This window comes from Monopterus albus, unplaced genomic scaffold, assembly GCF_001952655.1.
Source record: "Monopterus albus unplaced genomic scaffold, M_albus_1.0 scaffold173.1, whole genome shotgun sequence".
Taxonomy (NCBI): Eukaryota; Metazoa; Chordata; class Actinopteri; order Synbranchiformes; family Synbranchidae; genus Monopterus; species Monopterus albus.
Genome location: NW_018128053.1, coordinates 1,148,425 through 1,159,107, shown reverse-complemented (window position 1 = coordinate 1,159,107; position 10,683 = coordinate 1,148,425). Strand labels below are relative to the sequence as shown.

General features: G+C 39.4%; 1 long non-coding RNA gene across 1 annotated transcript; it reads left to right on the top strand.

The window, feature by feature from the left end:
* The first annotated feature begins 5,489 nt into the window (after window positions 1–5,489).
* LOC109969440 (uncharacterized) lies at window positions 5,490–8,103 on the top strand. The gene is made up of 3 exons (XR_002276268.1): window positions 5,490–5,700; window positions 5,799–5,860; window positions 6,293–8,103. It is a non-coding gene; the product is annotated as an uncharacterized LOC109969440 (long non-coding RNA).
* The last annotated feature ends 2,580 nt before the right edge of the window (window positions 8,104–10,683 follow it).

Sequence of the window (10,683 nt, the reverse complement as noted above, 5' to 3'; positions counted from 1 at the left end):
TTTACGAACATTTTTAAAAGGGGGTGGGGATATTTATAAATGGCCAACGTTTTTACACACTGGATTTAAACACGTTCTCTTTCAAGTTGGCCACAGACACAGTCTACATTAGGATGATGGATTGATAGCAAAACATGTTCTAGGTTTTCACTGGAGTATTTAAGATGTACATATGGGTTTGTCACATGAGGCAGGTTTGTTTCACATTCTACTTCTCCAATTTGTCCAAATCTTTATCAAAACAATTCCTCTACAAGCTCCAGTATTTTTGTGTAGCAGGCAATCACCTGGTAGAGCTTGAAATTTGTTTCTGTGTGTACATTGCAGCAAAATCTGGAACTTATGTCACAGTGTAATGTCCCCTTGGGGCACCCATACAGATTTTCTTTATGCGTCAAACTGCTAGATAGAGATGAGGCTTTTTTGCCACCACTTTGAGATAGTAAATAAGATTGACCTCCTCTTTGTCTTTGTATCTATTTGCTTTTATTGTAATTTTTCCAGATTCCTTTATTTGTCCTTTTTGTGTTTTATTACAACCTAGACGATGTGACAATACAACTGTTGCACTGCCCTGGCAGCCATTTTTACATCTCTTTCGGAATTGTCTCTGCTCATTCGAGCTAGAGGTTTTGTAGTCACCGGGCTTTGAACATTTGTTATTGTTGCATTTTTGTGAAATCTCGCACTGGGCTGGGCCTAATCAACTGTTTATATTATTGTATGTCAAGAGGATTATTTCTGTATACAGTATGTGAAAATGTTTTGTCTCTTGACTATTATAATGGGTTTTAACCTGTGGAAATAATACAAAAAAGCTCAAAAAGAGATAAGACCAAATAAAATGTAACATTCCTGATGTGTTTGTGACATTTTGCATTTCTTAGTGGGAAAAGACGGAACAAGAGAATTTGGTGCCACAGCGAGAAAGCTTTTATGATCTGTCACGAGTTGCTTTAGTGATCTCAGTCGACCAGACAACTTGAAATAGGATGAAATAATCAGCATTTTACAAGTAAATTTGATTTACTGGTGTAATTACATGTGGTAATTGACATATTCATGCACTTTGTGGACTCACTGCCAAGCTAGGTGGCAATTACAAGTGTATAAAGCCTTTTAGTGCCCTTCTTGTAGTCACCTATGAAAGGCCAGAGAGGACATGCATATAATTATCTCCCCTGTGTTGCTTTCTTGTGATGCCAAGTTATTATTTTATGATCTTAACATAACAATAAGTGATTTGTCATCACAAAAAAACATTCTGTCATAAAAGATGAGATTATTCTGTGATGGTGAGAAAGTGGTTTCAACAACCTGGCATCACAGAATAACTGAGAAACAGTCCGTTGTCTGTTCAGTAGCAGTTCTAGCTTTCATCAGGAGATGGCGTTTGCCCTGTTGTCACAGAATTGGAGACATTTGAATATTCATTTTATATGCACATGGTAAAAACTTCTCATCCATACTGTCATAAAAGCTGAGCTTCAGTGTTCAAGAACCATTTGATAGCTGTTCTGGAAGTTTTGATCATGTGACATGATCCTTCTCAGAATTATTTATATGTTTTTTTCACATGGGTGTTTCCTAGTGTATATTTTGAACCCCTTGGGAGCAACCTACTGAAATCCATAGAGACTAGGGATGGGGCTATATGACTTCTTGATATGATTCAATCATGATATAATTAAAAATTCAATTACAACAATATACAACTAGCTACAGAATACTTGTACTTTATTCCTTGTACTAGCTGGGACAGTCTAGGGGAAAAGATACAGTAAGCAATCGGATGCAAAAAAAGGCTTTTTAATTACATCATGTCATTACTGTGTCTTTCTACTTCACAAGACATGGGTTTTCCACTGATCCTTTTGTCATATGAAGAAAGAAAGGGGTCTTTTTTATTTTACCATCACAATTCTTTTTCCTGAATTTTCAAAGTGCTAATTAAAGTGCAACTCATCCTCATGGGAACATGAGTGTCTATATCAGCATGCTTTGCCAGCCAGCCAATATCTATTGAGACATTTCACTCTGAATCAAAAATGTTAACCCTACTGTTGGTGCTAGAAAAAAAGTGAGGGGTCACCAAAGTCATAAGGATTCATCTTCTGTGCATAATGAATGTCTGGATGGACCTTTATGGCAGTCTGGTAGCTGTCACAGATATTTTACTTTGGACCAAAGCGGTGAACCAGCCTACTGAAAACCCTAGAGATACTCACAAAAGTGGCTTTCTGTATCTGGAGCAGATGTGACCATTTGCCTCCAGCTGGCAGCTCCTTTTGCCATTAAATCCAAAGCGATGTCAGTGCTGCCACAGAAGTTGAGGCAAATATGATACCAAGACATCTTTTCACATCTTTTATAAACTAGCAATGTTCAGTGGAAATATTGGCTCAGTATGTATGCACCTTCTATTTGTGCAGCTACAGGCACAACACGTTACATCAGCAGTGAGACCTGGTGCTTCACAGCTGCATGACGGGTGATGACAGTGGAGACGTCGCTGGTTTATGTGGACCGCTCGTACATATCTATGACTATGAACTCACACATTGTTTCCAACTGTTGGTGCCTTGTCAGCCCCGATGTTCTGTTCTGTCTCTTGTAGAATTTGACCGAATGTGATTGCCCATCTTATGAAAAGATGCAGTGGAATAGATAATGAGGGCCTCTGTAATGTTTTTGACCTCTAAATATAGTCACATTAAATCCTTGAGACCTCAGTCTAATCAGGTTATTTCTTTGAATGGGAAGATTTTATGTTAATAATGACAATAGTTAAACCTAATGCTAGGGTAGGTTTCTGGAGAATTAAATAACAGTAGAATTAAGCTGTTACCAGTTTTGCTGGGGACACCATGAAGCAGATTAAGGACTCCTGAGCTTCTTTATAATTCACTAAATGTAAGTGTGCTTATATGCATCTAGGCTGCAGATATCCCTAGTTTGTTTGAACACTTTGCACTGGGATGTTAAAAACTGAAAAAGGACTGCAAAGAAGCTGCAGCCATTCCAGCTCAGCAGCAAGTCAAACATTAGATCTCTCCAGAGGGAGGTTATCATCTCAAATATGAATCTGTTTGAAGAATGAGAGGAACAATGTGGGGTGGTATGGGGGCTTAGTGGGTAGATCCCCAAAACACGCCGTCACAATTTACTGTGACCCTCTCCCTTCTTATCAAGCCTGCCAGTCAACAGGATGACAGAGAATGGAGACTCAGCTACATCAGGGAGAACGTGATGGAGAAACTCTGCAATGCTCGACCCTCCTCCACCCCGGTGCAAGTCTCCGAGGCTCTTGTTGCCATGGACACTGTGAATGAAAGTCTGTAAAGTGCCGTGCTGAGCTCTGCAGTGCCTTCACACTGAACGCTTTGTTTGTTTGTCTTTTCTTTTTATTTGATTCATTTAAATATATTATTCAGTTTATTTATGTTGCATGTATTGTATTCTTTTTAAATTTTGTACAATAAATATAATAGAAAATGTTACATATTTTTAAATAAAACCTAAAGTTTTATTGAATAGACTCACTTTGAAAATAAAAAAGATAATGCTGTAATATACAAAAAAAATTTAAGATAAAATAATAAATTAAATATGAACTGGCTTCAGTTAGTATTAAGATGACCTCACATTTTGAACATTTATTTAACTTGTGGATTTAATTTCAAATGAATAAAACTGTCATCAGTCTATATTCAATAATCCATAATGACAAAGTTAGGAAAAGTTTTCAAAATAATTACAAATTTGTTAAAAAACAAAAACTGAGATAGCTGTTTTAAAATGACTGTATACATACATATACAAATGCAAACCAGTGTGAGTTAAACCTGCTTTTTTCAGGTTTCAACTGCTTCTGTTCAACATCATAGCAGAGATCAGATCTTTCAATTTTCAGCTCAGTTTATTAATCAAACCAGACTCCCGCCAGTCAGAGTATTCCATCCCCCAAAAGAGAACATCTTATCAACAGAGTGGGAATGAACTTCTCTCCCTGTCTCTCTCCATTTTTCTCTGCTCAGCTGCATTTGAAGTGAAACTTTAGTTTGGCAGAACAGCAAAGTGAAACGTGAAAGGAAGAGATCCAAATGTTTGCTCAAGATGTGATGAAACTTGGATCTGGTCCATAAGTTGCAAAGGTCATTGTTTGGTGTACATTTATCTGTCTTATTTTATTATTTGTTTATGTAAAAATGTTTGGAAATATTTAATATGGTAGTGTCCTGATATTCGTCGATAATATGACATAACAATAAATGGGGAGCAATTCAATTTAAGTTTTTATTTATTTTATGCTTTATGAGAGTAGCTAATTTGAGTTGTTGGCTGGTTGGTTCAATTTGATGGCTTATCCATGCTAAAGAGGTACAGTTATTGAGGATAAAAACAAGACTTATTTAAGAGTAGCCATTCACAGTGTAGAGTAATCCAATCAATGTGATAACACTCAGCTCAGTAGAATAAAACATGTCTCGAGCAGGAGAGTTCAGAGGACCTGAAAACATTTCAGAAGACTAAAAAGGTCACAAAAGCTTTTGTAAAACCTTAAGAGCAAGTGGAATAAATCCAGCACTGGAACCATACACTTTATAAGGTAGGTTGTTCTGAAAAGCTCTCTGCAAGAGCACAATACAGATCTCAGTGTGACGAATCTGTAGCCTTACAGTATTCTGCACTTTCTAACATCTGGTTTTATGACTGATCCCCCTAAAAAGAAAGTATTGGACACATGCAGACCTAGATTTTCCACAGTGAACAATATTCTGCTGACATATGAGCCAAAGTTTAACTTTCGGGGAAAAAATATATCAGTGTTAATTTTGTAAAAACAAGCAATGCATATCAACAGCTTAACCCAGTCCAAGATGTCAACCATGATGTGGGGGGCACCTAAAGGGGTTTGAGGCTGCTTTTCAGCCTCAGGGTCTACACAAGCTGCAGCAACTGAGGAATCAGTGTAGCAGGAAATACTGCAGAACATCAGGCCATACTGGTTAGTCAATAAAATTGTGAACATATACTGTATATCTACAAGAGACTACTGAACATGTGTATTTTGTGAATGTGTGATGCTTACTGGTAATGTGGCACATAAATGGTGTCAGAAACTTTCACTCATCCTATTGAAAGTGGTGCATGGTGAATAATAAGAAGCTAAAGCTATTTTTTTTAAATTTTTATTGAGATTCTGATATTTGACAATGATGTTTCCATTTACTCTGAAATATATATATATATATTATACGTTTTGTTTTGTAAATATGTTATAATACAACTCATATAATCACATATATAAAAGGACTATAATTATTTGAATGTAAACTTTTAATGAGCAAAAAATGTATTAAAGTTGATTAGGTCGCCTTGCTTTAACTGTCTTGGCCACTAGGGGGCACTGCGGCGCGGTGCAGCGCAGGAGTGGAGCCTGTTCCGGTTAAGAAATCAGTGCAGGTGCTTAAACAGATTGACTTGGCATGATTCAGAGATGATTTGTTTATTTTAACAATAAATGAAGTTAAGTACCGACAAATTTTAGTAGTAGAAATTAGAGAGATGGCAAAATGTCAAATTCTGAGTAGCATTTGTGGGAAGAAAATGTCACGGAGCACATTGCGACTCTTTTGTGATGCTAATCCTGCTAGCAACTGCGGTCTGTAATGACTTAAATTGAAGCCACCACCAGTAGTGAGTGCTCATTTTCCAAGGCTGGGGACTATAAAAATAAGCCAAGAGCCACCAGAAATAACATTTGTATCTAAATTATCTCAATTTTATTGCTTTAGAATTTGCTGTATTGGTGCATGGTGCTGTACGGACGAAGCTGGAGCGGAAACGCCTTACTAAGGTAAGACAGCTAAGTTAGCTTTGTTACTGACAGATGTTAATTGCAGGTTGTAAGATGTTATTGGACTCGATAATCAATATTCTGCTAACTGATAAGCAAATAGCTAACACTTTGTGAGTTTGTATACCGTTAATTCAGGGTTTAAAGAGTAGCAGACTGGTGTATTGCTTATAGGCATTAATTCAGTGGTGTGTGCCTATGGGAAATAGTGGCCACCAGATTCATTTCTGTTTAACTAGAGGCTAGACATCAGAACCATTACAGTATTTTACATTCAGCATACATTTCGGATGATCTTAATTGGTTGGTAATGGCAACCTTATATCAAATATTTAACTCCGAGGAAAGGACCCTGCAGAGCTGAACAATGTGTTCATGATTCTGATGGGCTGAGGAGAGAAGCTGTTGAGCAGACTGGTGGTTTTGCCACAGATGCTCCTGTACCTCTTCCCAGAAGGCAGGATGGAGAACAGACTGCGGGAGGGATGTGACGGGTCAGCTGTGATGCTGCAGGCTGTGCCAGAACAGCACTGGTGATAGCGAGGAGAGGAGTCGAGAGGAGCACTGATGATCTCGCTAGCTGCCTTCACTGCCTGGGCTAGTTGTTTCTGTTCGGGAGCTTTGCACTTACTGAGCCATGAAGTGATGTAGCTGGTTAAGATGCTCTTAAATGTGCCCCTGTACAAGATGGTGAGGACTGGGATGGGGACATTTGCCTTATTAAGCCTACATAGGGAGTGCAATGGCTATTAGGCCTTCTTAATGATGGTTGTAGTATTGGTGTTGGAGGACAGGTCGTCTGGAAGGTGTACCCCCACCGACCCTCTCCGCTGTAGCGCTGTCAATGGTCAGTGGAGTGTGCAGGTGCATGTGGGCTCTCTGGAAGTTAATAACCATCACCTTGATCTTGCTGTTAAGGGAGAGGTTATGGCTCTTGCACTGCACCTGTATTCAAAGCTGTCTGTGCTTCCGTAGATTATTCAGTAAAGACTTCCACAGGTCTTTTCTGCAGAAATGCAGGTAATTCCCAGGAGGTCCCAAACTCATTCTCAATTATGTAGGCGGTGTTAATCATATCTCAAAGCCTGTTAAATATAAACCCATATGAAAGAGCCCTAATTGGGCTTAAAAATAGTTTCTCTGAGGCTGGTGAGGATGAGCTTTTCTGTCTGCAGTGAAAATGGCAAAATTAACATTTGAGTCATAATTTTCTCCGGCTTGTAAACTGATATGAAAGTCACTGCCCAGGAGGTCGAAGCCATTTTAACAAGAGCATTAAAAGCAGTTTTGCTATGTTGTAATGGTAAATATAAAAGTATTTCTCAGATGTGTATTTTAGCAGATCAGATGTGTACAGTCTTACTGTAAACTGAATTTTGAAAAGCAAGACATTTACAACCATGGTGGCCCTGTGTCTGATAAGAATGTTTCTAAACAGCTGCACCAGTGAGCAATAGCTACACTATAAGAACAGCACCCATTATGTCTCTGCTGTTTCCAGCCTCTCTATTAGAAAATGTCAAAACCCCAGGCTTTAAACCTGTTACGTGCCAATCTGATATGTGCTCACACAGCCAAATTACACAAATTGCAAGTAACGAGTGAGCCAGAGCAGGGGAAAAGCCAGTAGTCTGATAAGGCTGGCTTATATAGCAAATTGACACTGGAACAAAGATGTCCCCAGTGTTGTAATAATGGAAAACTAAGACATGTCAATTCTAGGATCGCAGAGCTAATTTTCCAGTCATACTGTACCAAACCTCAGGGAAAGATTAAATGTAGTCATTTAGCCAGTTGAATAATGTGTTTCTTGTCTGTTATACTGTATAAATCTGCATTCATTTTAATGCTGATGGCCTATCACTGAAACCAAACACATTTAGCCAGTGTATCTACAAGATTAATCTCTGCCCACATTCATTTAATTTTAGGCTGAGGAAGATGTCCAGAAGATGTTGGTTAGGTTTGTGCATGTGCAGCCACCAGAGGGCAATGTATAAGTGCACATGTGCCTCCTGTGGGCAGCTACTGCAGCACATAATTGCATGAGATTTTGTGCACTAATCTGTTCTGTTTATCACCATAGCCTGCCATTTTGCTGCTGTAGTTTCCCATCTCACCCCGTCTGGGAATTACATATTAACAGCATGTGGGGTCAGAGGTTGAACATGTGTTTCCTTTTCCTCAGCCCATTTGATAAGCTGCTGTCAGAAACAGGTTTGCTCGGCCGGGCTGACTAATGATGTTTTCAGGGAGAGCGGGTCGGCTGACTAATGATGTTTTCAGGGAGAGTGGGTCCTCCCACTGCTGAGAGCTGCGCATGTACCTGAGGAGGACTGACTGACAGATTGAGATCATGGAAATTACAAGCAAAAGGTCTTTATGGAAATGTATGCAGAATTAAAATATTACACATTCTGCAGTCTTCACTCGTTATTATAACGGAGTGAATATCAAGGTGAGCAAAAACATTGGTTTTTCAATCCGATTAGCTTCTGGGACTGTCCTGGGCTTTGCAAAAATGCACAATTGTAGGAAAGGCTTGCTTCCGATATTCAGAGGTGGTGGTATTTGCTACAGAATCCTCCTGTTGATCAAAGATGCAGTTTGCATTTCACCTCAACATGCTTCATCTGTCTTCAGTCCAAATTAGCCACTGGTCTTGGTTACCTTTGATATGGTTCCATTAAAAAAAAAAAATCTGGCCTTTCATTTGATTTCACAACTAACCTGCTTCAACAGGAGCATGTCTGAGATAGGACGCTGTTGGGCATGCCATGGCAGTAGTGCACAAACAATTACGCTGCCACGAAACCTGCTTGTTTTGTGGCACTCAGCAACAGAGCCCTGAATAAATGTGCCTGCATGCATGAAAGGCTTGAGAGGGAGACGCATTAGCAGGGTAGATATTGCAGCTGGCTTCTGTGCATGTGCACAGAACAATTACATGCTTCATTGTTGTGAAAAAAAAAAACAGGCCGAGACAGCAACTATTTGCTTCTAATTTAGGTTGAGACGTTCCTGACAGCGGGGGGGCATTTTGTTGGATACTGTATGTCAGCAGCTCTCCTGCAGGGTGCTGGCTGAGAAGGGCACAGAAAGGATTGGATGACAAATAAAAATTACTTAACCATAATATTGGACACTGTGTTTAGTTTAATTACTGTATAGTGGCTCTGTTGTGGATAGATCTTATGGGTAATTTACTAAATAGATGTGAGTTTAACTTCTGATGCATTTTTCTACATTGTATAGTCTTGAGCCAACTCAGCAGCAGCAGCAGCACACCACCAACTCACAAATCATTGCTGCTGTAACTGATGACGATGTGTCTATAAATTAAGCTGTCACTATGTCTTCCCTGAATGTTTGACTGGCTAAGACGTAATCACACTGATCATCTCCTGACAGCGAGTTACACAGACAGAATTTTTCAAATCAGTGTCTGAGCCCATAGTGATCAGGTGACTAATGTACCCATAGAAAACCAACATATGAATGCTTGATCTTAATCAGGTGGGTCAATTATCAGCCCACACAGGGCAAAACTAGCAGTGATAATGCATGGCGTTTGAATTAGAATGTGACCAATACCTGGTTTTGTGGTATCTTTGTGAACTCTTGCAGAGGCACAAGTGAGTGAGGTCTCTTAGGGCTTCTAATCATTTTCTTTCAGATGCACCTAGGACTAATTATAAATGCTGGGGTGATCGTGCTTTTGTTGTTGTGGCCCCCAAACTGTGGAACAGTCTGCCTATTAACATTAGAACTGTAGCGGACCTATTGGTCTTTAAATCTTGGCTTAAAACTTATTTCTTCTCTTTGGCCTTTGGATCATAGTGGAGTTGATATGCCTATGTTGTCTGTGTTGGTTTCTGATGGTGTGAAGTTCTGTGTTCAATGAGCTTTTGCTATATAAATAAATTTTGTTTTGAAAAACAATCTGATAGTGATACTAGAGCATGGATTGGGCCGCACTGACACTCTTGGATCTTGAAGCTGTTCCTAACACTTGCTGTTTCCAAGGTCAGGAATTAACTTGGAAGCTTTACCTCAAACACATTTGGCATTTCTACACCACGCTGCTGTTTTTGATATGTTATAAGCCACAGTATATTTGGCCGATGCTGATGTTTTGGTGGGAATTAGATGCAGAAATTAGGCTTTAAAAAGCAGAATGAGTGAAATAAAAGTATAACTGTCATGAAATTAGCGAGCAGAAAAGATGAATGGCGGTAAATGGAAATGGATTAAAAAGAGATGAAAAGTGGCCCAGATTCCTCCAGTACCAAAAAGAACAAAGCTAAGTGTAAAGATAAAGGACTGTGATGGTCTAATCAGCAGCAGTAGGCTGTGCTGCTGCAGAGGGCTGATGATGCAGTTCATTTTTCACCCTGAGGCTCTGTCTCAGGGGAACTGAACGTCCATGTCCTGATTCATGACCAGCGGTGGTGCAGTTGAACAATTTTAAGAAGAACCAGGGGTATACAGTAGAGTGTAGAGTGCAAGCCTTAATAAATGGTGTTCTTAAGAGCCATTCATGGCCTGTCCTGAGCACGGGGAAATGATGATGGATCAGTTTTCTGTGCCGTATCTCATTTCTTATCCAAATGAAATCCGGGAAGTCCATTCATCCCGCTTAGGAAATAATAAACTGGTGGAGCTGTTAGCTGTATATAGACCTCATGAGTTGACCCCCCTCCTGTGTTTACTGTCTTCTGGTGTCCTTTACCTTCGTCCTCTACCTCCTCCTCTCTTTATGTTCACTTTCATAAGTATCTGCTTAGTTTACGACAGAATAGTCTCTCCTGTCATTCACATAA